Source organism: Sphaeramia orbicularis, chromosome 15 (genome assembly GCF_902148855.1).
Source record: "Sphaeramia orbicularis chromosome 15, fSphaOr1.1, whole genome shotgun sequence".
In the NCBI taxonomy this organism is placed as follows: domain Eukaryota; kingdom Metazoa; phylum Chordata; class Actinopteri; order Kurtiformes; family Apogonidae; genus Sphaeramia; species Sphaeramia orbicularis.
This window is the reverse complement of record NC_043971.1, coordinates 38,515,524-38,543,422: the sequence shown is the minus strand read 5'-3', so window position 1 is coordinate 38,543,422 and position 27,899 is coordinate 38,515,524. Positions and strand designations below refer to the sequence as shown.

At 35.0% G+C, this 27,899-nt stretch overlaps 2 long non-coding RNA genes across 2 annotated transcripts; one reads left to right on the top strand and one right to left on the bottom strand.

The window, feature by feature from the left end:
* Positions 1-774: 774 nt before the first annotated feature.
* LOC115434405 (uncharacterized) lies at positions 775-2,571 on the bottom strand. The gene is made up of 3 exons (XR_003937518.1): positions 2,558-2,571; positions 1,947-1,949; positions 775-1,128 (listed from the first exon to the last, which is right to left on the bottom strand). It is a non-coding gene; the product is annotated as an uncharacterized LOC115434405 (long non-coding RNA).
* A 16,520-nt stretch (positions 2,572-19,091) lies between these two features.
* LOC115434406 (uncharacterized) lies at positions 19,092-26,467 on the top strand. Its single transcript, XR_003937519.1, has 3 exons — positions 19,092-19,187; positions 26,123-26,126; positions 26,453-26,467. It is a non-coding gene; the product is annotated as an uncharacterized LOC115434406 (long non-coding RNA).
* The last annotated feature ends 1,432 nt before the right edge of the window (positions 26,468-27,899 follow it).

Below are 27,899 nucleotides of genomic sequence, written 5' to 3'. Positions count from 1 at the left end.
GGCACGGAATCGATGTCATAACATTTCGGAAAAAGTAGGTCAAAGTTCAAATTTTTATGAATTTTTTAAAACCTTTTTTTTTTTTCTCCCATTTACTTATAATGGGCGAAATATCACGTCTATAAATACATCAATTTTGTTTCAATTAGGGATGTAACGATTACCGGTATAACGATAAACCGTAGTAAAATTGCCGACAATTAGTATTACCGTTTAAATCTAATTATCGTGATAACTGTGTTTGATTACCGCACTTTTAGCAGAGAAAACGCCTATGTAAAGATCTGATTTTATGTCAAATATTTGAGTATATTTTTAATTTATTACAATTTTAATTGTATATACCTAATATTTGGAACCAATATTCACTTTTAAAGTCTCTGAAAAGGTTTGTTAAGCATCTGTGTGTTATTTATGCAATAAATTATATACATTTTTCAAATCGGATTTTATATTTTTTTGTGTTTTTTGTCCTTTTATATTTTTATAGTAGGTTAAAGTGAAAAAAATAACAGACAGATGATATAGATGAAGTTGTGCTGAAAAAACAGATACCAAACATGGGTATAGTAAACATTTGTCTATATAGTACAGGGGGTGGACGGACGTTTCGGACACGGACATTTCGGCCTAGGACGTTTTGGCCTTTCGAGGGTTAGGGTTAGGGTTAGGGACTGCAAAAGTGCAGTCCGAAACATCCTAGTCCGGAACATCCTAGGCCGAAACGTCCAAGTCCGAAATGTCCTACATTCAGTACAGGGTGACCCAAAAAAACAGGAATTGTTGAAGTGCGTATTGGCAGACATGAGAAAGTGGCAGCACTGCGAGACAGTGACCTTGAGCAAGTAAACACCCCCCCATTTTAGTAACCACGGATCAGTGGAACAGGCAACAGCGTGTGTTAGCCATAAAAATATTTTATAAAAACTGTGATAGTTTGACAGCTGCGCAGACTGAGTTCCGACGTTTTTACAACTTAGGACGTCATGGTGCTGTTCCATCAAAACACGTGATAAAATGTTGGATTAATAACTTTGAAGAGACTGGATCTGCCCTAAAGAAGAAACCAACAGGACGACCAAGAAGTGCTCATACTCCACAGAACATTGATGTTGTACGCGAGTCTGTCTTACGGAGCCCACGGCGTTCAAAAATTCCCGTTTTCATTTTTAAAAAATGAAAATTCCATCATTGTTTCTTAAATGGCATGTTTTAAGGTTTCAATTACTATGAATAAAATATTTTTCTTCCATCACTCTTGGTTTTATTGGATTGTTAAAAAGTTCCCGTTTTTTTGTGTCACCCTGTATATAAAGGCAAAATCAAAAGGACTGAAAAACTGACAAAAAAGGCTCAGACCACTAAGGGTTAATATTTGAATGTTTCTGCCAACAGAAGGTACATTATGCCAATTATTTTATTTATTTATTTATTTTTTTCCAAAATAAAACTTGGTTAAATTATTTCAGTGTGTCTTTAAGTACTTTTTGAACATTTTGAGCACAATTTCAACAATACTGCGATAATAACAATAATCGTGATAATTTTGGTCACAATAATCGTAATATGAAATTTTCATATCGTTACATCCTTAGTTTCAATTTACAGTCTACTCTCGTTATACCGCTAACTTCCGTTCACGGCCAAATTGGCGGTATACAGCGAAAATGGCGTTACAACGGGTTGCGTCCATAATGTGCATGTCTTTACTATATGATGTCTATGCTGCCTCCGTTAACCCGTTCTAATTGCGTTTCTAAATAAATCTTGATTCTGTTATGTTGTAAGGGATCATTTAAAGTGGGGAAACATTTTAAGCATTATTATACCGTGTCGGGAAATGACACCCCATCATCTTGAGGCTTTGGCTTAATCCCACGTCCTCTTCCCGACATCCTGACCTACTGAGTGTTCTGCGATAAATGAACGGTGGCCGTTCCGTAGACCTACTCGTAGCTTGTCGCGATCAGCGTCTGGCGCGTTTGTTTCAGTGCATTGTTAAAATTTATGTGTACTCGATGGCAATCACGCTGGCGGTGTAACGGTCGGGAAATCAATGGTATAAGTGTTGTTTGTGCATGGAACTGGGCTGGCGGATGGCGATAGGCGGAAATGGCGGTAGCTAATGGAATAATGCATTGGGGATTTTTGTGCAATGGTTTTGGTCGGCGGTGAGCGAAAATGGCGGTATAACGGCGGGCGGTTTAACGAGAGTAGACTGTACTTCAAACTTGGCATATATAAAGAGGCAATTAATATGCAGACGTCAGCACATGCAGCATAGACATGATGACATCAGCTGGATCGATGCCAAAATAAGCTCAGTTTGTTGTGCCTGGCACCACTTGTTTTAAAGAATAGTTTGTAGATTTAAACATTTTCATGCTGTTATCTTACTTTCCTCCATCTGAAACATAGAAAAACATTTGGAGTTGACCTTATTTATATATCATCTTGTTATTATTTTACTGGTCTGGCCCACTTCAGATCATATTGGGCTGAATGTGGCACCTGAACTAAAATGAGTTTGACCCTCCCCTGTTTTAGGCTACTCCACTGTGAAGAGAAAAACTCATGATGACTAGATGTGGACTATAAATGGTACGGGGGTCAATTTGACCCAGGTGGTGGATTTAGGAATATAATGACCTCTGGTGTTAAGTCTCAAGTGCTCTGTGTGAAATATCTTATTTTAATATTTTTTCTTTACCTTATTTTCCATGTAGCCTTTGTACGTGTTTGTCTGAATTTATTTCAGGTATATTTTTCAGTGTTGTTTTTTTTTTTTTTTTGCACTTTCTTTTTATTGTTTCTTTTTTAAGACCATGTAGCAGATATGGACAAACAGAAAAAAAAAAGAAATACAAACCTCAAAAGAAAAAGAACATAGTGGATTGCCATGTCTCTATTTTTGTTCATTGGGTTTTTAAAGGACAATTTTTAAGCTCCATTTTTTTCTCACCTTTTAATTTACTGAGTAATTGTTTTGTGTCATTCAATCCCATCAATATTAAATGATCAAACTGGTGCATTTCAAGCACCAGTGGACACGGACAACTTTGAAGCAGATGTGTATATGAGTGGTGGGTCTGTAAAAACATATTCCAAATGAACAAAAGTGTATAAAGACAGAACAATGAGATTATATGAACAGTTATAAGGTTTTACATGTTGCTGCGTATTTGTTTTGCATCTTATGACATATTTATTTACTTATTTTGATCTGGTATTGTAATTGTTTTGCATCATTTTGTAAGGTATATACACTACTGGTCAAAAGTTTTAGAACGCCCCAATTTTTTTCCAGAATTTCATTGAAAATGATGCAGTTTAACCCTTTCATGCATGAATTATGACAACCTTCGTCCAAATTTTTTACCTGAGTGTTTTTATTCCTCTTTAGGCATGAAAAAACAATGCAATTGATTTTTTTTTTTTTTTTTTAAACCTGTTTTTTTATGAAGGTAGATTTGTTTCTTTATTGTTTTAACTACAAAAAAAAAATTCACACAAAAAAGTGTTTGAATAAAAAGAAAAATTACGATCCAAAAAAATTGCATTTGAACATTTTTTTTTTTCCTTGAAGTGATTTTTTTTTTCTTAATTGATTTTTTTTTTTTTTTTTTTGGGTTAAAGCAACAAAGAAACAAACCTTCATAATTTTTTGTGGAGTTCCAAAAATGTCCACTCCACTGGACATCATGTGTTTAATTTTTGAATATCAGAAAGTGATCTACAAAATCAAAACATTTTAATGCAGCTAATCTGGTATTATTTATTTATTTATTTATTTTTTCGCATTTGATCATATTCCCAATTTTTATTAGCAGTTGATTTACAGTCAAACATGTTAGTGCAGATCAGGTTTATCAAGAACAGCAAAGTTACAGTAATGGTCTGAATGTCAGTGTATTATTATGGGATGGTGCATGCGTATCCACTGTGTTGGCTGATATGGAACTAAAACAACAAAACCTGTGAATATACAAGAGAACAGCTGGAGAAAAACTGTCCACTGGAGTGACCAGTGTGCATGAAAGGGTTAAAAAAAAAAAAACCCTGTTAATTACAGTCTAGTAACAATTAGCAATTGATTTACACCCATGAACAAGGAATGTTCAAACATAAGACAATTCAAAAACACTCATAAGAACATGCTTTTCCACAAGATATAGGGAAGAGGGTTATTAATTGTCACCATATGTTCACTGTTGTTTATGTATATACAGTGATCCTTTATTTTTCGCGGTTAATGGAGACCGGCGCCCCCCACAAAAATCGAAAATCCGCGAAGTGGAGCTGGAGCCCCCCGAGCCTATCCTAGACCTAAGTACATGTATGTATGTATCTATAAATAGTATATAAGTACTGCAAATGTAATAATTATGAAATAAATGAGATATATATAAAAGAAAACAATGATTAGTACATGTATACATGCATATATATATATATATATAGATCGGATACATGTACATGTACGTACTGTAAAACATCTGAAAGAAAAGAATGATTAATAACACAAGAAAATGTCAGTTGGATATGTACATGTACATGCACAAAAATATATACATAAATTTAATGTACATGTATACAAATGATAATACGTACTACATGTATAAATTACATAAAAGAAATTACATATAAATAAATATATTTTATGAATGAGTAAACAAAACACACACACACGTGCATACGTACTAACAGCTGATACGTACTCTCTCCTCTCTTCATTCATGATGCTTATCCATCGTATACGTACACACGAACACACGCACATCTACTCCCAGCTCTCTTTTCCTCTCATACGCACAAGAAACGAATCAGTTCTCTCTCTCTCTCTCTTTGGTCTCAAGCATCAACACACACAAACACACGTACATGGGCATGCATGAACTGACATTTCTATATTTTCTCTCTCTCTCTCTCTCTCTTTTAACATTTTTATATAAAATAACACTTACAAAAAATCCGCGAATAACTAAAACCGTGGAACTTAAAGCGAGAATTGGCAAGGGATCACTGTATTTCCTTCCTTGAGTTAGTTATTATTTGTTTATTTATTCGCTAGCACAACTAAGAAAGGCATTGGTAAAAGATTATTTGTGTATTTTTATGTTGTGTATATGTATAAATGTATACGTGTATATGGATGAATGAGTGTGTGTGTTTGTGTGTGTGTGAATAGATATATAAATATAGAAGAGTAATGTAAAAGGAAGAGGGACATATATTATTAATAATATTGTAGGTAGAGGGGGTGGGATTAAATAAGTTATACTTCCTCCCACCCCTTTTCGGGCATGTAAATGGAATTATTGTGCTTTTCTTCTGACTAAGATTGTTATGATTCTTGATATTTGTATTATCATGTATGTTTTGCTAGTGCATATATTATTATTATTATTATTATTATTATTATTATTATTATTATTATTATTATTATTATTATTATTGTTGTTGTTGTTGTTGTTGTTATTATGGGATGGTGCATAAGTGTTCACTGTGTTGGCTGATATGGAACTAAAACAACAAAACCTGTGAATATACAAGAGAACAGCTGGAGAAAAACTGTCCACTGGAGTGACCAGTGTGCATGAAAGGGTTAAAAAAAAAACCCTGTTAATTACAGTCTAGTAACAATTAGCAATTGATTTACACCCATGAACAAGGAATGTTCAAACATAAGACAATTCAAAAACACTTACAAGAACATGTTTTTCACAAGATATAGGGAAGAGGGTTATTAATTGTCACCATATGTTCACTGTTGTTTATGTATATATTTCCTTCCTTGAGCTAGTTATTATTTGTTTATTTATTCGCTAGCACAACTAAGAAAGGTACTGGTAAAAGATTATATGTGTATTTGTATGTTGTGTATATGTATAAATGTATATATGTGTATACGGATGAATGAGTGTGTGTGTATGTGTGTTTGTGTGTGTGTGAATAGATATATAAATATAGAAGAGTAATGTAAAAGGAAGAGGGACATATATTATTAATAATATTGTAGGGAGATGGGGTGGGATTAAATAAATTATACTTCTTCCCACCTGTTTTCGGGCATGTAAATGGAATTATTGTGCTTTTCTTCTGACTAAGATTGTTATGATTCTTGATATTTGTATTATCATGTATGTTTTGCTAGTGCATATATTATTATTATTATTATTATTATTATTATTATTATTATTATTATTATTATTATTATTATTATGGGATGGTGCATAAGTGTTCACTGTGTTGGCTGATATGGAACTAAAACAACAAAACCTGTGAATATACAAGAGAACAGCTGGAGGATAACTGTCCACTGTTGTGACCCCTATGCATGAAAGGGTTAATGTAAGAAACCTGGGTTATTTCAGTTCTGCTTCACTGATATCATTTTGTGCTGCCTTGAAAAGTGCTATTCAACTAACAAAACTATGCCATATGAGACATTTAAAAATATTGTAAGTATTTAATTTAACCCCAATTATGGTCCTTCCTTGAAACTAACAATGTCTCCAACACTCCTCTGAATAGCACCACAGTGTTCCAGTACAGAAGTTTTCAGGTGGTTATCTGTCTTTTTGCCTGCTTCAGTCTGAAACACCCACATTTGTCTTATTACAATTTATTTTATGGCTGCGGTGGGAAGAATATGCAATCATGGCAAAGACATTTCTGAAGACTGGTAGAAGACCAAACACCCCAGAATGAGCTAACGCCACTGAATAACTCCAAATTTAATGATGAAATCCGTGGTGGACTGAGTATTTCACAGCTTGGCCTTCAGTGGGGCTCCTTCTGACTTAATCCACCTTTTAATCAATACTATACATCAATATTACATGATCCAAATAAAAAAAACGCAATATAACCGGGTGTTGCATCACTGACAGGTACCTCACGTAACAAGACTGAGTGTCATTACTGAAGCAAGAAGCCACATCTGCACCACAGACGTCAACTCAAGCACAGTCAGAAGTCTGTCAGATTGTGTTCTGTTTCCGGTCAACCCCAGGAAAAGACGCTCAGTTAGCTCCCAGTCTGGATCTGTTTAATGACTCACAACATGTTCCTCTGGACAGAACTAAATGCAGGTTACTAATCACAGTCGTATTTTTTTTTTTGCAAAGACATGCATTCTTCTTTTTGGGAAAGATGAGTCTCCTCTGACTTTTAAATTATTCTTAGATCATTTGTTAATATTTCTACCACTGGAAAGGCTGGAAGTTAAAAAAAAATATTATAGAGCTGACAGGTTCAAAGAACTGTGGTCACCAGTGTTTCACAGGCTTGAAAAGATGGCTGAAGACCTCACATACACACATATACATACACACGTACAATACACACATACACATACAATACACACACACATACACATGTACATGCACATACACACATACAATACACACACATACACATGTACATGCACATACACACATACAATACACACACACACACATACACACACAATACACACATGCACATATACATGCACATACACACATACAATACACATACAATACACACAATACACACATACACACATACAATACACACATACACACATACAATACACATACAATACACACATACAATACACACAATGCACACATACACACATACAATACACACATACAATACACATACACATACAATACACACATACACACATACAATACACACATACACGCACAATGCACACATACACACATACAATACACACACACATACAATACACACATACACACATACAATACACACATACACACACAATGCACACATACACACATACAATACACACATACACACACAATGCACACATACACACATACAATACACACATACAATACACACATACACGTATACACACATACAATACACACATACACATACCATACACACATACACATACAATACACACACACACATACAATACACACATACACACACAATGCACACATGCACATACAATACACACATACACACACAATGCACACATACACACATACAATACACACATACACGTATGCACACATACAGTACACACATACACATACCATACACACATACACATACAATACACACATGCACATACAATACACACATGCACACATACAATACACACATGCACATACAATACACACATACACACATACATTACACACATACACACATACAATACACACATACACAGACAATGCACACATACACATACAATACACACATGCACATACAATACACACATACACACATACAATACACACATGCACATACAATACACACATACACACACAATGCCCACATACACATACAATACACACATACACATATAATACACATCCACTACATCCCAGAAAGCGCTGGTTCTGTTTTAATTCTTTATTTTCTGAGGATGGCTCAAACATGGCTTTAACATTCCTGAGCACAAGTGTTAAAAATAAAATAATTACTTCCTGCTTTTCAAAGGTGAGGTAGTGTAGGACGTCAGGTACTAGTTTGTTCTGTCTTTTGCAGTTTTTTTTTTTTTTTTTTATTTTGGCAAGTGAGCTGCATTTTTTATCATCTTGCAGGATTTTTTCTGAGGCTCGAGGTTAGTTTACCTTCTGTGGACGCATGAGCCAATGATGTTGCGTGCCGCATATTATATCACTGTGAAGTTACAATGCAATATATTTTATAACTTAATGTGGAAAAATGCGGGGATTATGAAATCATGCTAGCCTCGCATATGTCGCATATTTTGTGTGGAAATACGTTATTATTGCTGTGAATTTGCACCGTTTTTGAAAAAATGTGGACCCCTGCAAAATGGGCCGGCTCTACTAGAGGTGTGCATGTATAAAAACGTGTGCAAACTCATTTCACACGCAAAAAAAAATACAAACTGATTTACTAACAGTGCGCACTAAGGGCTGAGTCATTCAAAGGTGCAAAAATAGTATGTCTGCATCCAGTTCGTACATTTGACACAATGAGTATGCAATATTACACACAATTGTGGGAGGTGAAAATGTAAATATATGAATTTAGCACATGCAAAGTGATTTATCAAACCCAAAAGCAATTTTGCTCATTGAAACTACGTCAATATTTAGCACGTCTAAAAAGGAGGTGCAAACGGTTTGGGTTTGTGATTGCGCACACATGACTGCGGTTGAAATGATGAAACAAGACGCAGAGAACGCATTTTTCACCCTCATGTGAACATTTTTGGAATGACGGAAGAAAAAATAATTGAGACGCACCCCCCCTCACACACACACACACACTTTACGGGACTCGTTTTCACTTGATCTGATGATTGTGATTAAAAATACACACCGACATCAGGCTACAGTGTGACAAAATTATGTGCACCTGACAGTCAATCCAACAACCCCAAGGCCCCCCCACCTCTAAAATGAAAAATAAATGAATGAATGAATGAGTCATACAATACCTTCCATGACTAAACTCTTCCAATGAAACATTTCCTTGCATCTGGATCATTCACCGTACTGTTACCATTAATGCTGTTGTATTGGTGTATCCCAGAGCAGTTTTTACAGCGTATTGTCTCCAGTAACACACGCAAAATCCTCATTTCAATATGGCGGTCTGCAAGACTTTGTACTTGTTGACATTTGCACAAGCAATCTTTGTAAATCACCGGCAAACCGCAGCTCAACCCCACGGGCAAAATTCTAGATTGCACACACAAATTAGTACATGCAAATTTGGATCTTAGTAGATCCGGCCCAATGTGTGCGATTTGCTTTATTATGAATTGAATTATGCGATTGCATAATCGTGTTTTTCTGGAGGGACTGAAATAATAAACCTTATGTGTGAGCTTTTTCAGAGAGCTACTCTGTTCAGACTGCTGCACAATAAATCTTAAATCGATCAGTCAGTTTGTCTTCTCGTCCTACATAAAGGACATTTCCATAACAAATATAAGTGTTCAGAGAACGCAAACCTCCGCCAAGCACCCTGAACGATGTGCATGTGTGGATCGACTATTTCTTTTTAAATTAAACAGTTTCAAGGTTGTTCCATACAGCAGAAACACTTGAAGCTTGGTACCAGTCATGTGTATGTTAAATTATATTAAATTCCAATCAATATTTGTTGAGTGATAATGAAAAATGTGTCATAAATGGGATTTTCAGTGTTAAATTGAAATGTCCACAGAGTCCACATTCCACAGTGGATGTGGACAATTTTGTGCCACATACAAGATATTGTTATAAGCTATGGGTGGATCAAATTGGAGGCTAATCTGAGTCTTTTTGAATTTTTTTATAAATTTTTGAAAATTGCTCAATGATTAAAGATAGGAAAATTGTAGATTTTGTGACCTTGCTGTGACCTTGAACTTTGGCCTACTTGGCCCAAAATTTCGTCCCAGGGCCTAGGCCTATCTGTGAGTAAAATTTGGTAAAGATGGTTGTAATGGTTGGGGGCGGCCATGGCTCAGGTGGTAGAGCGGGTCGTCCAAGAACCAAAGGGTTGGCGGTTCGAATACTGCTCTGTCCTAGTCAGTCCATTGTGTCCTTGGGCAAGACACTTCACCCTCCTTGCCTCCAGTGCCACTCACACTGGTGTATGAATGTGTGTGAATGTTTGGTGGTGGTCAGGGGGGCCGTTGGTGCAAATTGGAAGCCATGCTTCTGTCAGTCTACCCCAGGGCAGCTGTGGATACATATGTAGTTTACCACCACCAGAGGGAGAATGTGAGAGCGAATGAATAATGGGTCAATAATGTAAAGCGCTTTGAGTGACCAAAAAAGCGCTATATAAATCTAATCCATTAATACAGTGGTTCTCAGTCTTTTTCTGTCGGGCCCCCCTTTGGAGCACAAAAAATCTCCAAGCCCCCGTCAACCCTAACAACATCATACCTGTGATGCAATTATAACTTTTATTGAAAGAAACATCAGTATCGTTAGAATACTTTTTGTTTTTCCTTGAATAATTTCTTGTGCAAATTGAAAATAACTTCGATTTTTGATTGAACAACATAATGACCTCAACAAAACTGCTCCCTGAGACATTATTTTTTCCAATTAAAAATAGGAAATGTGTAATTATCTTACAACTATGACAATAAGGTAAATTTTTTTGTAGAACAACAAACAAATTTTGGTAACAAAGATGAACATTTTAACAATATCAGTGGCTGCAATGAGCCTGTTTCCATTGCACATCTCAGAACATTAAAGTGCAAACTGTGTAAAACCAGAAACATTGCATATTTTTCTTTTCTAGTCCAGCCCTTGTCCATTGTCCAAACCTAAACTCTCGGTCTAGTCTAGTGACAAATCACCATGGCAGTAGATTTGTTTGTTGTACGTCCCTAAAATGAGTCCAGGGTGCTCCAACGCTAAAACATTAGTTCCACCTGCTACATGTTCCTACCTGAAGAAAAAAAAAACAAAACACCTAGGAATGATCCCATGCCCCCCCCTGGAAAGCCTTTGCGCCCCCCCAGGGGGGCCTACCCCACAGTTTGAGAAACACTGCATTAATAGTTTTCCCATAAAGTTGCTAACAAACAAACAAACAAACAAACACACAAAGCAAAGTGATCACAATACCTCCTAGTGGAAGTAATACTGTGAGTTTATGCAGCCTGGATCTACTGACTCTACTTATGTAGTCTATGTCAATTACACTGATCACAAAAAAAACCAAAACATTAAAAAGTGAAATAAGCACATACAGTCATCCTCGGAATCAGTTCAGTCCAATCTATAACCAACCCCACTCCCCTCTAATGACTGTGTGTGTGTGGGGGGGGTCTGCCATGGACAGACCTTCCACAAACAGGAGTAGAAAACTGAGTCACACAGGTCGAAAACAGTAAGCGAATCATTCAAGAAGAGGTGAGTAATAACCATGTGCTCTCCACTCTCCTGGTAGGACTGTTGCATTATTCAGCAGTGAAAAGTTTTGATTACAATGACTATGTAGTGATGATTACATCCTGTTGGCTGCTGAGCCCAAGGTCCACGTGTTTCCCATTTCTAACAAGTCAGAGCATGAACTGACTGATCCACCAACGCACTAATGCACAGGTCATTCAGAGAGAGCACGTAATCATATGGACGTACAGTGTCTATGTTAACTACCTTGAGAGGAGCTTAACCCTCACCACTTGTGGAGCATGGAGCTGTGCAGCAGGTATACTCATTATAACATCCTGGGGGGGGGGGGGGTCATAGGTCACATCTTCAGGCATTAAAAAATGCATTTTTTCATCCTGAAAACCCGAGATATGATAGTTATGAAAACCCTCTAAGCTAGGGCTGTCAAACTCAGAGAGGTGATGGAGATGATGATGATGATGACTGCACCTTAGTGCCTCTAGTGCAGTGGTTCCCAACCTTTTTTGGCTCGTGACCCCATTTTAACATCACACATTTCTGGCGACCCCAGACATTCAAAACAGAGAATTTTTTTGGCTAAAATTGATTTGTTTTTGATCATGTAATAGTTTGCTATAATATGTTGCAAAGAAATGTTAATTTTAGACAATGTTTATGCTATATACTGTACATTTTTATTAGTAAGTTTTAATTTTTTTTTATATATATATTTTTTTATAAAGTATTAGAAATTTCTGGCGACCCCAGACATTCAAAACAGAGATGTTTTATTTGCTAAAATTAATTAGTTTTTTTATCGTGTAATAGTTTGCCATAAAATGTTGCAAAGAAATGTTAATTTTAGACATTTAGGCTATATAGTGTAAATATTAGTAAGTTTTAGTTTTTAAAATTTTTTTTCAAAATTATTAGAAATTTCAGGTGACCCCAGACATTCAAAACAGGGATATTTTATTTGCTAAAATTAATTTGTTTTTGATTGTGTAATAGTTTGCTATAATATGTTGCAAAGAAATGTTAATTTTAGACAACGTTTAGGCTATATACTGTAAATCTTTATTAGTAAGTTTTAATTTTGTAAAAAAAAAATTTCAAAATTATTAGAAATTTCAGGTGACACCAGACATTCAAAACAGGGATATTTTATTTGCTAAAATTAATTTGTTTTTGATCGTGTAATAGTTTGCTCTAATATGTTGCAGAGAAATGTTAATTTTAGACAACATTTACACTGTATACTGTAATTTTTTATTAGGAAGTTTTAATTTTGTATTTTTTTTTTTATAAATTATTAGAAATTTCTGGTGACCCCAGACATTCAAAACGGAGACATTTTATTTGCTAAACTTAATTTGTTTTTGATTGTGTAATAGTTTGCTATAATATGTTGCAAATAAATGTTAATTTAAGGCAACATTTAGGTTATATACTAGGGCTGCTCGATTATAGAAAAAAAAAATAATCACGATTATTTTAGCAATAATTGAAATCACGATTATTAAAAACGATTATTTGTTAACCTTAAAGTTGTTTTTTTCTTGCAAAACAATGTAAAATATACTCTTTAAACATAAATAAAGCTTTTAACCACTAAAACAAAGTATGTTCACTTTTGTATGAAACAAAAAAAATCTTTGAATGCAAATAAGTGTACTGTAAATTCAAGTATGTTTCCTTTTGTAAATAAATAGTGCACTGTAATTAAACTGCTATAGACTTGCCATAGAACTGTAGCAATTAAGAAAAAAAAAAAAAAAAAACAAGCTCACGTAAAGTGCAAATTATAAATTCAACTATGTTCAATGTAGTATGAAACATAGTAAATTCAGTGGCGTGCCGTGAGGTTTCAGTTCAGGCCTTCTGTATACATCAGCCATCTACAATACATACGTTAGGGTTATACGGGTTAGGGTTACGTTAATACGGGAGTTGCAGCGTAAAGAGATTCGGAAGCTGAAGATTGCATTGCGGACGAAGTTGTAGACGGAGTTGTTTTTATGTGTTTTAGTTTTTCATGAGATTATGATAAAGGTGGCGGTGGTTAAACTTCAGATGGTTACAAAGGTTTGTTGTGTTAGCGGTCGGTGCGGACACAACTACGAAACACTTTTTGCACGTGATGTATTTTTGCTCTTCGTCTTCTTCATCAAACCCAAAGTGATTCCATACAATTGTATTTGACTTGCCTTTTTTGTTCACCAAGCACTTCTGCTGTGATTCTCCTGCCGTTTTTCCAGACCGCTAGGTACAACTTTCCTCTTGGGGTGGACCTGCCGGCTAGCTGGCAGCAGTAGCTTAGAGGGGGGCGGGGCAGAGCAGCTCATGGTAGCTTGCGTGCGCGTGAATTAAAACGACTCAAAATTAATAATCATTTTTTCTCGATTACATAATTTTTGTAATCATTGCATGTAATAATCGAAATCGTAATTGAATTTTGATTAATTGCACAGCCCTATTATATACTATAATTTTGTATGAGTAAATTTTAATTTTTTTAGCAATTACTAGAAATTTCAGGCGACTCCATTTGAATTCCAGGTGACCCCATGTGGGGTCCCGACCCCAAGGTTGAAAAACACTGCTCTAGTGCCTCTGGTCGGACTACCTCGTGTGCTTTTATTGTGTATTTTATATTGTATAGGCTAGCTATATGGCTATTTTTTTGTCTATGTCATTTTATTATGGTTATGTCACCTTTATTCTTAATATTCTTATTCTTCATACTTAACTTTTACTTCTCTGTTATATTCCTCCATCCTTTTTTGCACTACCGTTCTATCGGTATTTGCACTATTGTACATATGATTGTTCACTGTGTCATTTGTATGTATATTTGTGAGCAATAGAGTTCACAGAATTTCCTTCAGGATCCATAAAGTAAGTAAGTCAGTAAGTCAGTAAGTCAGTAAGTAAGTATCTATCTATCTATCTATCTATCTATCTATCTATCTATCTATCTATCTATCTATCTATCTATCTATCTATCTATCTATCTATCTATCTATCTATCTATCTATCTATCTATCTATCTATCTATCTATCTATCCTCTGTTAATTGTGCTACTTATTTGTTTGTTTTTGTCCATTTTCTTGCCTATTTTGTTGATTTTTTTAAAATAAATTTTGTCTCATTTTGTTCATTTTTTGCATTTTTTTTTTTTTTTATTCATTTTGATGCTTATGTTTGTTAATTTTTGGTCACTTTTTTTCCCCTCATTTTGTTAACTTTTTTAATCAATCTAACATTTTTTTCCCCATTATCTATCTATCTTTAGCAACAAAATGTTAATATTATCAATTTGTTCATTGTGCTACTTATTTGTGTTAATTTTTGACCATTTTCTTGCCTATTTTGTTCATCTTTTGTCTCATTTTGTTCATTTTTCCACTAATTTTGGTGCTTATTTTTTGTCTTTACTCATTTTGATGTTCATGCTTGTCCTTTTTTGGCCACTTTATTCCTAATTATCTATCTATCTATCTATCTATCTATCTATCTATCTATCTATCTATCTATCTATCTATCTATCTATCTATCTATCTATCTATCTATCTATCTATCTATCTATCTATCTATCTATCTATCCATCCATCCATCCATCCATCCATCCATCCATCCATCCATCCATCCATCCATCCATCCATCTCCTTCCCTCCCTCCCTCCTTCAGGCTTTTTGGGAAATTTTGTTGCGAAGTGCATCGTGGGAATAGTGACCAAGCAAAAGTGTTTTCTCACAGATTCAGCAAGAAAACAAGCATTATTATACATTATTGGCCAGATATTACGTTATCAGCTTATTACATTTTAAAACTGGCAAATTTATTATGTTATCGGCAGTGGTTATGTTATCGGCTGTTATTACATTATTGGCTTCTACAGGCCCAACGACAAATCATCTTCCTGACTTTGCTGCAGTCAGCGGTAATCTCAGCGGTGAAAACACCACATTTCCTTTAATTTAGATTTTGTAATGAGTAACGATACTGGGCATTAAAAATGTATGGGAGTAGAAGTATGCAGTTGAATTAGGAAATGTAGTGAAGTAAAAGTGAAAGTAAACAGAATAAAAAAAAATACTCAGTAAAGTACAAATTCCACCAAAACATACTTGAGTAGTGACGTATTAGTACCTTCTTAGTATACAACACTGATCCCTGAGATCTTGGACTTTGACTACCATCCGTAAAATCAAATAAATCACAGTTACATCTCTACACAATCCATATCTCCTCAATGGCTCCTCCTGCATCATGAGAATTAAAATTTTCTATTGAAAAAAACTAAAAAAACGACTAAACATGTTTTTTTCCCGACTGAAATCATTAACCATTACGGCACAAAATACTTCAGAGCCACTTGTGTTTCTCCATACTGTTTTTTTAGCCTGCACTGTTTGACATCATAAACATTAACCCTTTATCAGGCCAGTGACTATTTTTGGTAATTTCCACAAACATTAAATATGGGGCCAATCCTGTACCTCAGTGAGGTCCAGAAGCATGTAGGTTTTTATGATTCGGAGAGATTTTATAGACATTTTGAAGCTGTAAATAGTGAATTTGAGGGATTTTTGTCTATTTATGACCTTATAACACTTGTTTTATTGCATGTCTTTGTTTTTTTAGCAAGTGCTGCTTAGATGTATTATGGCAAGAGGGAGATGATGATGTCCAATAACATACAAAGGTAAACATTTTGAATTTCAGAGTATTTCAATGAGTGTCCTATAGTGCAGGGGTGTCAAACATGCGGCCCAGGGGGCCAAATGTGGCCCGCCAAAGGGTCCAGTTTGGCCCCTGAGATGTTTTTGCCAAGTGCAAAAATTCCACAGTCTTGAATTGAATTAATCAAAAAAAAAAAATGTAACTTGAATTAAGGAAAAAATCTTGAATTAAGCCAAAAAAAAAAAAAAAAAAAATCTCCAATTAAGTTAAAAAACTCTTCAATTAAGCAAAAAAAAAAAAATCTTCAATTAAGCCAAAAAAAATCTCAAATTTAGCAAAAAATCTTAAATTAAGGAAAAAAAAAAAAAAATTACAATTAAGTGAAAATTTTTTTTCAATTGAACCAAAAAAAATTTTCAATTAAGTTTAAAAAAAAAAAATCTTGAATTAAGCCCCCCAAAAATCTCCAATTAAGTAACAAAAAATCTTCAATTAAGCCTCAATTAATTTATTAATTAATTAATCTCAATCTCAATCTCAATTATTAATCTTAATTAATCTCAAATTTAGCAAAAAATCTTGAACTAAGCCAAAAAAAAAAAAATCTTCAATGAAGTTAAAAAAAAATCTTGAATTAAGCAAAAAAAAAAAAAAAAAAACTTTAATTAAGTAAAAAAAAAAGTCTTGAATTAAGCAAAAAACTTAAATAAATAAAATCTTCAATTAAGTAAAAAAAATATCTTGAATTAAGCCAAAAAAAATCTAGAATTAACAACTGAAATGTTTTTTCTTTGTTTTAGTGCAAAAAATAACATTAAATTATGAAAATGTTTACATTTACAGACTATCCTGAAACAAAATGTGAATAACCTGAACAAATATGAACACCCTGAAATGTCTAAAGAAAATTAAGCACAATTTTAACTATTTTTCTGCCTGTTCCTCAGTGTTTAGTGTCTTTGTAGATAATACACATGTAGAAATGATAAGTTGAGGAACAATATTGTTAAAATTGCAATAAATTTTATGTTTGTTTTTTTTTTTTTTTTAATTTAAATTGCAGTTTTTTCAGGTTTTTTTTTTTTTTTGGATAGTTTATAAAAGTATTTTCATAATTTTCTGTTTTTGTTTTTGTTTTTTTTACACTAAAACACAGACAAAAATTTGGAGTTGTCATTATTTATAGGCTATTCTGTTATTATTTTTCTGGTCCGGCCCACTTCAGATCAAATTTAGCTGAATGTGGCCCCTGAACTAAAATGAGTTTGACACCCCTGCTATAGAGGGTTAAATAAATCTTGTACGTTTGCATTAAAATCCCCCATACTGTACCCAGTTACATTTCTTGACCTCCAGTGACACCTTTACTGAGACCAAGTGTTTATGGAACAATAATCACCATTACAATATGAATAAGACATCATTATTTCCCACCACCCATTCTTCCCATTTCCATCTTCCTCTTGACCTCTGTCAGTTTTTCTATTTATTCTCCTCCTCTTCACAGCCTGTGTTATTATTGCTAACCATAATTTCCTCATCCTCTTAGTCTTTACAATTATCCCTCCATTTCTCAGGCTAATCTGCCTTCCACCTTTCCTTGCACCTTCTCTCCAATTCCCATAATGCCTTCATCTTTTCTTGTCTCTTTCTATACCGCCTCCATATAGTGCAGGGATCACAGTGACTAATAACCCTTGTCAAAACAGCTCTTTATTATTGACATGTCAGGTTCTAGTGGATGACAGTTTGCTTCAGGCTACTAAAAAAATCCCCCCTATTCACAGGGAAGGGTTACGTATACAGACATTTGAGCTGTATTTTCAGTGGCTGTACAAAACAGTTGTCTTTTTGTATTTCTGATAAGTTAATCCTACATATGTGAAATTATGTGTAATTGCAATAATCTTCTGTTCTGCAATAATAATGCAATATTTAGTCACTATTTATCAAAACATAATTGTACTATTTTTATATACACTTGGTTCATAGGTATACAGGGTGGGGAAGCAAAATTTACAATGAACATTTAGTTGTTTTTTCTCAGCAGGCACTACGTCAGTTGTTTTGAAACCAAACATATATTGATGTCATAATCATACCTAACACTATTATCCATACCTTTTCAGAAACTTTTGCCCATATGAGTAATCAGGAAAGCAAACGTCAAAGAGTGTGCGATTTGCTGAATGCACTCGTCACACCAAAGGAGATTTCAAAAATAGTTGGAGTGTCCATAAAGACTGTTTATAATGGAAAGAAGAGAATGACTATGAGCAAAACTATTACGAGAAAGTCTGGAAGATACTATTAAAGAAGAATGGGAGAAGTTGTCACCCGAATATCTGAGGAACACTTGCGCAAGTTTCAGGAAGCGTGTGAAGGCAGTTATTGAGAAAGAATAGAATAAAACACATAGAATAAAAACATTTTCTATTATGTCAGTTTTCTTGTGGCAAATAAATTCTCATGACTTTCAATAAACTAATTGGTCATACACTGTCTTTCAATCCCTGCCTCAAAATATTGTAAATTTTGCTTCCCCACCCTGTACAGGAGGTCCTCGGGTTACGAACGAGTTCCGTTCCTACGCTGGCGATGTAACCTGAATTTCCGCATAAGTCGGAATTAACCTTTTAATACCCCCTGTCCTTAATAATGGTCACCACGGTCGACCAACTGAACCCTAAGGCTTTACCGATGTTCGTTGGCGTCTCGCCTTTCTCCAACCTTTTGCTGATATCCAGCTTCGTTTCCATCGTAATGGCTTTCCTCTTGGCTGGACCAGCATCGCTAGAAGATCCTGCTTTCTTTTTTGGGGCCATGATGTGAAAAAGGAGGGTGAAAAAGGCGTGGATACCGAGAAAATTATGGAGCACAAACACAGACACTCTACACTATGGGGCTGGAGACAAAACGGCGCACGAGACTCAGGCGTCGTAAAGTCGAAACAGCGTAGGTCGAGTACCGCGTAACCCGAGGACCTCCTGTACATACTGTTACATATTAATTGCTTTTATGGATAATAAATACTGTGATGTTCTGCTGTTAAAAGCATGGAAAAGGGAGCTCTCTATTGGTCAGAATAAGCTGCAGTATATTTTATTTATATACCTTTTGTGTTGCCGTAGTCAGTTCAGACCGAAGAAGGAGATAAACACACGTTCTTACACTGTTTATATGGCCAGGAAAACATTTACCTTTAAGTATTTTTACCTTCAGTTGTTGTAGGAATGAATACTATGAATATATCTGATGTAAACAATTGTTGTTGGATAAAGAGGATTTCTAAATCTTAATTTGTAAATGCTAATTGTTAGCATGTCCATGGAATTTCCCATTTATGTTAGCCTCAAGCTAGCGATTTATTTTCTATTCATTTATCCTGTCCAGCGAGGCCCTTACTAAGCACCAAGTGTGCCTTTTTGGCACACTTGTGGAATAATGTCAAAAAAATTTTCATACAGTTTGTTTTTAATTCTTTTACACTTTTTTCTATTTCATCAACTTGAGCCGTAAATAAAAATACCAAATACTGAATAACTGTCACATTTTTTAACCCTTTAAATGCCGTGTTTGTAATGTAAACAAACCATTTTTTTGGATGCAAAAAACACAAAAAATATTTTTTTTTCAATATACTACATAAAAAGTGGATCACGTTATTTGATTTTTGCAGCCTGGCATAAGTTAATGATTAACAGCAACGTTGGCTAATTTGCATTATTATGTTTGGCGCTAGGTCAAATGTTCAAAAATACTAGCATCTGTCACTAAGTGTGCCAAAAATGCACACCTATAAATCAAACTATTAAATATTATATACTGATTTATTTTTCTGCTCTAATTTGATTTTATTTTTGTAAATCAAGGTCAGCCCTAATCATACATATCAAATGGAAGAAATGGTGCATTTCAGGCACACTTGGGAGACAGATGCTAGTCTTGCAATTTTCTTTTGTTTACAATGTGAAAATTTTAGTTGGTGGCCAGAATTTTAAAGATCATGCAAAAATGAACAACTTTTGAATTCTAACCTTATTTAAAATGTGAAAAGTAATATGAAATTTTTTAACATGAAGTGCAAAGTGTTTCCAAAAGGCGCACCCAGATACCGGAGGGTTAATGTATAATGCCACGTAAATGTACTAAGACACAGGTGTCAAACATGTGGCCCGGGGGCCAAAACCAGCCCGCCAAAGTTTCCAATCCGGCCCGCAGGATGAATTAGCAAAGTGCAAGTTAGGGCATTGAACTCAAAAATAATGTAATAATAACCTATAAATAATGACAACATCATTTTTTTTCTCTTTGATTTAGTGCAAAAAACATTAAATTATGAAAATATTTACATTAAGAAACTATCCTTTAACAATAAAATGTGAATAACCTGAACAAACATGACCAACCTGAAATGTCTGAAGAAATTTAAGTGCAATTTTAACAATATTTTGCCTGTTACTAAATGTTTTGTGCCTTTGTAGATCGGATCCGTAATGCACATGTGTAAATGATAAGTCAAGGCATACTTTTGATAAAATTGTACTTACATTTCTTAACAAATGTAATTTTTCACATCCTTTTTCACATATTCACATCTGTTTTGTTTGGATAGTTTATAAATGTAAATATTGGCATAATTGTTATTTTTTGCACTAAAACAATTTGGAGTTGTCATTATTTATCGGCTATCATGTTATTATTTTACTGGTCCGGCCCACTTCAGATTAAATTGGGCTGAATGTGGCCCCCGGAAGAAAATGAGTTTGACACCCCTGTACTAAAGCAACAAACAAAACTGAGACACATTCTGTTTGTATGTTCTGCAGTTTTACAGTAAGTCTGAAGTAAAGCTTTGGAGAGAAGTTTGACGTCCAGCTTTTCTTGGGAAACCTGTTATAGATCTGCCAAGGTAGTCGCCACACACACACACACACACACACACACACACACACACAGGGGCAGAATACACACTGTTAATACTGTAAATTTGCATCTATGGATGTCCACTTATTCTCACGTTGTAAAATTGTAAAATTTGTATGGTATTTTATTATTTTATCCTTGATTTTTGTAATTTTCACTCTATTCTTTAATTTAATTTAATTTAATTTAATTTAAAATTTAATTTAATTTAATTTAATTTAATTTAATTTAATTTATTTGCACAAAATAAAACAGCAATAGAAAAAACAACAACATTCAAACAAGTAACAAAATTGTGCAGGAGAGGTTAGAAGCCAAAAAGAAGGCTTGTATGAATACCTCCCCCGAAATGAACAATACGCGGAAAAAAAAAAGAATTAAAATAAAAAATTTTAATTAAAATTCTTATGCTGCGTTCCAGGCAGGTTTTTGAGCCCGTAGGTCACGACTTCAAACCACGACTCACGACTTTTTAACATTCCAGGGAAGTCACGCCAAACTGCCTGAGTGCAAATAATTATGGTAGTTAGATGTAAACAAACCAGCATGGTGGACTGTACAGGGCTCATGTTCAGGGAGGGAAACAGAGGAGTACAAGACAAGGCAAGACAAACTGTTATACCTTTTATGTTAAGTTATTTGTATATTTGGATGCATACTTGGTATTAATTTTCTGTTTGACTCAATGGACTGAACATTAGCTAACGCTAGAGCAGCTGCTGATTATGCAGAACATCCATCCATCCATCCATCCATTCTCTTCCGCTTATCCGGGGCCGGGTCGCGGGGGTATCAGTCCAAGCAGGGATGCCCAGACTTCCCTCTCCCCAGACACCTCCTCCAGCTCTTCCGGGGGGATCCCGAGGCGTTCCCAGGCCAGCCGAGAGACATAGTCTCTCCAACGTGTCCTGGGTCTTCCCCAAGGTCTCCTCCCGGTGGGACATGCCCGGAACACCTCCCCAGGGAGGCGTCCAGGAGGCATCCGAAACAGATGCCCGAGCCACCTCAGCTGGCCCCTCTCGACGCGGAGGAGCAGCGGCTCCACTCCGAGCTCCTCCCTGGTGACTGAGCTCCTCACCCTATTCCTAAGGGTGCGCCCAGCCACCCGACGGAGGAAACTCATTTCGACCGCTTGTATCCGGGATCTTGTCCTTTCGGTCATGACCCAAAGCTCATGACCATAGGTGAGGGTAGGAACGTAGATTGACCGGTAAACTGAGAGCTTCGTCTCTCGGCTCAGCTCCTTCTTTACCACAACTGACCGGTACAGCGACTGCATCACTGCAGACGCTGCACCAATCCGTCTGTCAATCTCACGCTCCATCCTTCCCTCACTCGTGAACAAGACCCCGAGATACTTAAACTCCTCCACTTGGGGCAAAGTTGTTATGCAGAACATTTGCAGATAAATAATGTCAGAGCAATATCTTGTTTTAATAAACAATCTGCAAAAACACCACATCCATGGAGGCCGCCATTGCTGTTTGACAGGCTATGTGACGTCAGAACTTGGAACTGAGTACATTGATCTAGTACACAGGTGTCAAACATGTGTCCTGGGGGCCAAATCTGGCCCGCCAAAGGGTCCAATCCAGCCCTTGGGATGAATTTGTGAAATGCAAAAATTACACTAAAATATTAACAATCCTTTTAGTTCAGGTTTCACATTCAGAACAATTCAATCTCAAATGGGCAGGATTGAGTGAAATACTATCATAATAACATATAAATATTGACAACTTCAAATTTTTCTCTTTGTAAATGTAAATATTTTCATGTATTTACACTAAAAAAAAAAGTATAATTTTACAAAAAATGTGAATAATCTGAAATGTCTTACGAGAAGTAAATACAATTTTAACAATATTCTGCCCGTTATTCAATGTTTTGTGTGTTTGTAGATCCACTATGATCTGTAAGTTATATATAATGTACATGTGTAAATGATAAACTGAGGCATGATATTGTTAAAATTACACTTTTTTTTTTCAGTTTGTTCATGTTATTCACATCTTTTGAAAGGATAGTTTGTAGATGTAAACCTTTTCATTATGTAAATTTACTTTTTCGCTATAAAACATTTATTTATTTATTTGTTTATTCATTTATTTATTTATTTATTTATTCATTTATTTATTTATTTATTTATTTATTTATTCATTCATTCATTCATTTATTTATTCATTCCGTTCATGGTTGTGCATTTCATCAGTAAACATTCAAAACATACAGAAAAGTTTGGAGTTGACATTATTTATATATTATTATGTTATTATTTTACTGGTTTGGCCCACTTCAGATCAAATTTGGCTGAATCTGGCCCCTGAACTAAAATGAGTTTGACACTCTTGATCTAGTACGAGTTCACAGGTGGGAAGTCACAGGTTTGACTGCCATTCCAGTGCATTTTCACCGATAGAGGGTTGGAAAAACATGAGTTACGGGTGGCCTGGAAGGCAGCATTATTCTTGTAGCATTGGTGTTTTGGTTAATATTGTTGCACTGACTGGAGCAGCACTCCTAATTCCATTGTACACACAATGACAATAAAGTCTATTCTATTCTATTCTATTCTATTCTATTCTATTCTATTCTATTCTACTCTATAAATACAACGGGGTTTGAGATGACGATCTAGAATATCTCAAATGCTTCTGCAGTCAGTTGCAGTTTCTAGTCTTGCCACAGTTTTGTGATATTATTAAATGCAAGTCACAGAGCTCAGCATCTGTTTTTTCTGAAAGAGAAATCCCTGGTGATCTTTTGAAAATGCATAAGGTCATTAAACAACCCTTACTGCAGTTTTAAAAGTGTTTTCAGACACTTCAGTCCATCTGGATTGCAAAATTTTGAAATAAATTAAGTTTTTTTTTTTTTCCATCCTAAATCAAGAGACAAGGGTTACATAGTGAACTGATACTTACAGGGGTTGGACAAAATAATGGAAACACCTTCACCTCAAGATGATAATGCCCCAATCCATACAGCTAGAATTGTTAAAGAATGGCATGAGGAACATTCTAATGAAGTTGAGCATCTCGTATGAGTTCGGATGCAACTGTGTGAAATACGCAACCCGAGCCAGGCTTTAAAATACAGATACTACCATTAAGGCTTGTCAAGACGTAGGCTATCTGTGCAGTAGTGACCAACCAAAGACTCAGACTCGTCCTCATGAATATTCATACAGATATGGTAACTGACAGCATATAATACATTTCTGAGTCCATAAGGATGATAAGATAACCTCGTTTGAACTAAAATGGGTTTAACTAAAAGAAAATGTTGGTTTTGTCACGACTATATTGACCAGATTAAATAGAACTGCATGACTAAAAAGAGACTAAAATACCATTTTCATTGACTCAAACAAGACTAAAATGTCATCAGTTTTCGTCGACTAAAACTAGACAAAAACAGTCACGTATTATTCTGACTAAAATAGGACTACAATGCTCAGACTTTTGGTCGACTAAAACTGAAATGAGAGTTTGGCACAAAGACTAGACTAAAACTACAATTAAAACAGGCTGACAAAAACAACACTAACAGACACACCTATTTGCGCTGATTTTATTTGTTTTATCTTCTGGTTGTTTTTAGATACTATTTATCCTATTATTGTGTGTCTGATTTTATCAGTTGTAGCAAATCTATCTACAGGGGTTGGACCAAATAATGGAAACACCTTCACCTCAAGATGATAATGCCCCAATCCATACAGCTAGAATTGTTAAAGAATGGCATGAGGAACATTCTAATGAAGTTGAGCATCTCGTATGGCCGGCACAGTCCCCAGACCTCAACATTATTGAGCATTTATGGTCAGTTTTAGAGATTCAAGTAAGACGTCGATTTCCACCGCCATCGTCTCTAAAAGAGTTGGAGGGTATTCTAACTGAAGAATGGCTTAAAATTCCTTTGGAAACAATTCACAAGTTGTATTGTGAGAATAGAGAGTTGAGGCTGTAATTGCCACAAAAGGCGGACCTACACCATATTAAATTATATTTTGTTGATTTTTTAAGGTGTTTCCATTATTTTGTCCAACCCCTGTATGCATTTGGTACGACACTAGAAGAAGTACAGCACAGGGAGGAGGAGGAGGAATGCCACTTTGATATTGAGCCTTAAAAAAAAATGGAGCTTCGACAGAAAAAGTTCGCAAATATTTTTGAGTCATGCCCCTGTGAGGATCCTGCAAATCTCTTTGCTACAAAATATGATGTTTGTTGTGATGTGGGACGACAAAAAAAAAACCAAAAAACAGTTTTCTAATACGTAACCTCTGAAAACCCAGTGGCAGCCACACTTCTGTCTCTGTTGCCATGGTGACACTATGCGATGCTTGTAACAATATGCACAATCTATACATCCACGTAACCAGAAGAACATCAGCTAAAAGTTCAATAAAAATGATTTCCGAACAACAGAACACAACTCAAACAACAAGCACTTAATTGGACAATTATCTAAAACAAGCTAACAGTCCAAGCCCAGCGTATGTCATGAATAATTTAATAAAACATCACACCAATGAGACAAATTTGGCACCACTAAGCGGATCCAACAGTATAAGTATTATTTCCCTACAGCTAAATCTCACTGAATGAACCAAAGATCAAAAATAAAGGTCTAATTATGAAGCGATGATTAGAAATGTTGTCTTTTCTTTGCGGTTTTCTGATCATAACTTGGTTTTATATGAACGAAACGAGAGCTGCAACCGATTAATCGACTCAAAGTGATCCAAAAAAAATCATTCAGCCACAATTCTCCTGAATCAAAGCTTTGTTTCCTTCATTTCTCTGCTGTTAAACATTGGTTCCACCGTTGGGTTTCACACGGACGCTTATTGTAACGCACAAAGAAGCTTCAATTCAGGAAAACTGCAATAGAATATTTCCCTTCAATCAATTGGAGTCGATTAATCGAATTGTGAATTTTTGCATTCGCTTCAAGCACCTAATCGATTAATCGGTTGCAGCTCTAAATAAATGTCTCCTATTGGCTAATCTATTGTTTTGTGTCATATTGAAATGATTCTGACTAGAGATAAATGACCCAAGGCTTAGACTGCACCATACCCAATATTCATACTCCAGCCAGTAGAAAACACACTCCTCATTTTTTAGTGCAAAATGTAACACTAAAATCAACATATTCGATTATTTCTGTCATTTAGCACTTTGTAACCAACAAGAAAAAACTTAACAGAGAGTTCTGCTCTGCCATTTGATGGTTTATTATTGTAAGATTCAATTCTGGAAAGACAACAAACTTATCTTTAATTTGTTGAGCTGAAAAATACTATAGCATATGAGGGCCACATAGGAAAAATAAAATTATTAGTCACTACAAGAATAGTCATAGTTAAAAAAAAAAAAAAAACTAATAAATTAAGGAAAATAAGAAAATATGAGATTAAAGTTGTAATATTTTGAGAATAAATTTGCAATAGTGCAATTAAAAAGTCATAATTTAGAAGTTTGTTGTGGAAATGTTCAACTGATAACCTACACACAAAGAGGATTAGAGAAAGTTAGAGTTAAAATAAATAAATGCATTTATTGAGAAGTCAATCACAGAGAAACTCTGTAAGTGAAGTCTGATTAACCATGAAAATATTAAAGATTATATAGACCAAAAATCCAACCCCCCCCAATGGTGACACCCAAATGACAACCCCATATGTTAATCATACCACTCCATACCAGTCCTTCTGGCCTCTTACTCCTTACCTTGTTTAAATAATATCTAGCATGCAGGCACCATCACATATCCAGACATTTAGGTGTTTGGGTTTTAACTCAAGGTAAGAACTCCGTTCCCGAGTCGGGGGTGTTACAGAGTGGTGACATGAAGAATTACTCAGCATTAAAAGAAGATGTATTAACAGTATAAAATATTAAAAGTATAAAATATAAAGAGTATAAAATATAAAAAGTAAATTTTTCCACCACAAGTTGTAGGCCTTAAACCTTGATGATGACAGAGTTTCCAGTAACAGCGAACGCAACAAGCGAAACACCAATGATAATGCTAATGTGTTGATGGTGGGCGGGGCTAATAGACTCAGTATTTTGCCGTGTGTAAACCTTATATGAAAATATAACAAACAAATATAACAAAATGTTCCAAGTTCTCCATTATATGACGAGTGGGTACGACCAGTCTCGTAAATTATGGTATTTTTTCCGTCTGTTTTTAAATTACGACGTTATTCTCGTAATATTATGGCTTTATTCTCAAAATATGATGACTTTATACTTATAACATTTTGACTTCATTCTCGTAAAATTATGACTCTTTGTATTCGACTTTATTTTCTTAAATTACGGGTTTTATCTCGATATTTTACGACTTTATTCCTGGTAGTGATAAGTGTTTTTATTTTCTTAGGAAAAGTTTGATAACTGCTTTACATAATTGTA